General features: G+C 36.2%; 1 long non-coding RNA gene across 1 annotated transcript; it reads left to right on the top strand.

Annotated features, from left to right (window-relative positions):
- Nucleotides 1-393: 393 nt before the first annotated feature.
- LOC112525866 lies at nt 394-3,415 on the top strand. The gene is made up of 6 exons (XR_003070451.1): nt 394-629; nt 908-990; nt 1,062-1,173; nt 2,041-2,319; nt 2,845-3,005; nt 3,090-3,415. It is a non-coding gene; the product is annotated as an uncharacterized LOC112525866 (long non-coding RNA).
- The last annotated feature ends 314 nt before the right edge of the window (nt 3,416-3,729 follow it).

The following is a 3,729-nucleotide window of genomic DNA, read 5'->3' on the forward strand; positions in this document are numbered from 1 at the left end:
ATTAATTTATATAAATGCATATCTATAATACTAATAAATAAGTAACTTTGGGGACACGTGTCATGTTTTTGTGCGACGATTATTGATTTTTTCCGMCTAAACATGTATCTAGACACAATTTTCAGTTACGACCCGCAGACTTACAACATAACTCTGGAAAATTTCATGTCTGAATTTAACTCTGGAGTGGTCATCAAAACCGGGTTTAAAATTTCAGATTCGAATTTTTGAAGCATTTTTCACAAAGCAATATTACCCGGGAAAAAATTTAGAATAGCATGTGCTCTTGTAATGCAGCAATTCACGTTCTTGAAACCATTAAGATGAGTTCTCCACTAATAACTACTTCTTTACCGGGTTCTTTTCCCACTCTCAATGTCCTCCCCAAGAAATCGATTCTTGCTCCCAAAGCATCGATTCCTTCTCCCAGGGCAACGATTTCTTCTCTCCCAATGCAGCAATTCATGTTCTTGAAACCATCAAGGTGAGTTCTCTATTAATCTCTACTTCTCTGTTGGGTTCTTTTCCCACTCTCAAAGGCCGACGCCGATGCTTCTAAGACCTACCCTCAGTAAGCTGGCACTATCCGTAAGGGAGGTCACATCGTCATAAAAAACCGTGATTGCAAGGTTTGCTTTACTCGTCGTCTCTCTAACTTCTGATTTCTTTTGTTTTCTGGTATCATGTAGTTGGATCTTCTTTTGTCTATGTTAAATCTGTATTGGTGGGGTGAGTTGATTTGGTTTTGACTTCGGGTGTTAGGGTTTCGATTTTTGTTGTTTTGAATTGATTTTTATCTCTAGAAATTTGGTTGTAGACTTGCAGTTGATTTTCTTAGGTTTCAAGAGACATGCCGGTCGGATTTCTAACCTAGATTTATTGTATTGAATTTGTATCTTTTCGCTAGGGTTTCGGACCAAAAAGATTGTGGACGAGACGCAACCAAGTTTCTCATCGTTTGTGAATTTCAAACGATAATGCATTTATAAGGTAGTATAACTAAAAGAGTAATCAAATAGCCTCTTGGTAACATTGTTTAATATGGTTAAAAAATGAAGCAGTTCAGATCGGTTTGGCGTGATTCGGAGCGGTTCCCTCGGCGTCTATTTTGTTCATAAGAAAGTCAACAAATGCGATTTCTCCGAAAGGAGAAGGAACAAAGAAACCGATTAGGTGATTACTCTTCTTCTTACCATCATCTCTATTTTGATCTTTAAACAATAAGCTGGAACTCACTTTGAATTCACCACCTATCATTTTATGATCCCGGTTTTTATTACAGTCTCTGCTTTGGTACTTTTGAAGAACAATCACTGAAAGAAATGACTGTTGTAGATATTGTTGTTTCTGTGCTCGCAAAGCTACTTGAATACATGGTTTGCCCCCGATCGTACACCCATTTGGTTATATAGTCTATCATAATACCAACATTAATGGTTTAAGATGTCAAGTTTTGTGTCTTGACAACACTCGATTTGGGGTTCAACAGCAAGTCGATGTAGCTGATAGGAATGGAGAAACTGTTCTTCCAGTTGTACAAGATTGGCTTGCTAAAGGAAATGGTTTGGCAACAGAATATGTAATTGATCCATGAAAGAATCAGCTAAAAATATATCGATATCCCTAGCTTCATTTCCTATGCTAAAACAATCGTACACAACTAATGAACCAAATCGACATCTGCTTCTGTTCTCTTCTTTCAAATCGACGGCTTTAACTTGACGTTTGGTTCTGTTCTCTTCATTTTATGATGGTCTTTTCTTTCTTTTCCTTCAATAGGCAGTCGAGAAGTATCGTAATCTTAATCTATATGATATACCTTATTCTGTAATTTCTTTCAACCAATTACTTGATTATGTAATCTTAATCTATATCATATATTGATTTCGGATTTTTCCAATTGATTTGTTGTAGTTGATTCTGTAATCTGAATATATATGATATATTGATTTCGATTTTTTCTATACATTTGTGGTAGAATTACCTTGCTGGGTAGTATATACAAAATAAAACCTTACTAATCTTTTTGCTATCAAGCAGGTTAAGATATGTTGAGAAAGAGTTGGCTAAGAAAAAGGGGAAGAACGTTGATGAGGCAAATCAAGTTGAGAATTATTTTTATGTTTTTCTTTTTTAGAGGATGGGCAAGGAGTTCCAATAGCAGTAAGGCACATAGAATCAATGATAAGATGTCAGAAGCTCATGCTAGAATGCACCTAAGGCAGCATGTGACTCAGGAAGATGTGGACATGGCAATTTGTGTGTTGCTTAACTCCTTTATTTCTACTTAGAAGTTTGGAGTGCAAGGCCCTACAGAAGGTACCAGAACTTTCCTTCTTGGTATCTTGAGTTTAACATCATCCTAAGCCAAATGCTTATTTGACGCATTTATGGTATCAAGTCTATTGCTTGGTGCTTTATCCTTAGATTTAAGGGTGCATGCGGGTTATGTTGTGCGGTTGACAACATTTTCACAACCCAACCCAATTGTGGCGGTTTGAAAAAATCTCAACCCAACCCAACCCATTCAAAAGTATAACCCAACCCAATCCTTGCGGGTTGGGTTGGCGGGTTAGTAGTTACATAAATTTGCGGTTTGGCGGGTTGGGCAGGTTGAGCTAGGCCCAACCCAATTTCAGCCCTCCTAATTAGCGGGTTAGCGGTTTGACGGGTGGGCGGTTAGGCGGGTTGGGTTGACCGGGTTTCGCGGGTTGACGGTTTCTTATGCACCCCTACTTAGATTTTACTCGCACATCCGTGAGAAGGTCATGCATTTAAAAAAATATTCTTTTAAATAACCTCATTTATAATAGATGATGACAAATTGAGGTTGATGGTATGCAGAGTTTCAAAAAGTACATGACATTCAAGAAGGATTTCAATGCAATTTTATTGCATCTACTGAATCAACTTGTGAAGGAGGCGCTACACTTTGAAGAGATCGTATCTGGGTCTAGGACAGATGTTACTCTTATTGGCGTGAAGGTGGAGGAATGCAAATCAAAGTAATCTAATGAATAATTTGGTTTATATCTTGTATCTATAAAATATGTGAGGTCCGGCGATGATGGTTTTGTGTTTATGCATAGGCGTTGGATTATGGAATCACGGATTTGAAGGCGTTCTTTAGCAGCGTGGAATTTGGTCCAGGGAACTTTGAATTGGACGAAGAGTGGAGCGTGATAAGGCATCACCTTGTAAGATGATGAGTTGAGGAGGAACTTGTTAACTTTAGACATTAGACTGACTGTCCCAAGGAAGAAACAACTTGCCCAATTGAAAAGTTTGAACTTTCCATCCAAAGTTTCCTTTTCAAAGGTGTCTTTTATGTTGCATTGCATCAATTGGATTGTAATCTAAATCTGACACTGTTTCTTACATTCATTTATTTAAGGAAGTAAAAGACTATTATTGGAAGAAAAAGCAACCAAGTAACCTAAAAGTTTAAAATGATATGATTCATGTTGTGTGACTTTAATGAGGTGATGTGGATGACACGTCATTTTGATGACTTAACTAAAATTAAAATAAAAACCTATTTTAAATTATTATTAGTGATTTTCATTTTTTATTGTTATTATCTAAATATATATATATATATATATATATATATATATTTACTTTTTCTTATTAAGTTGCATTCAAATTAAATATTCTTAGATGAAACATCTCGCTTGAGCAAACCCCAAATTACTAATTTTATAAAATCTCCAATAAAATATAATTTAT

Source organism: Cynara cardunculus (genome assembly GCF_001531365.2).
Source record: "Cynara cardunculus var. scolymus isolate 2C chromosome LG 13, CcrdV1, whole genome shotgun sequence".
In the NCBI taxonomy this organism is placed as follows: Eukaryota; Viridiplantae; Streptophyta; class Magnoliopsida; order Asterales; family Asteraceae; genus Cynara; species Cynara cardunculus.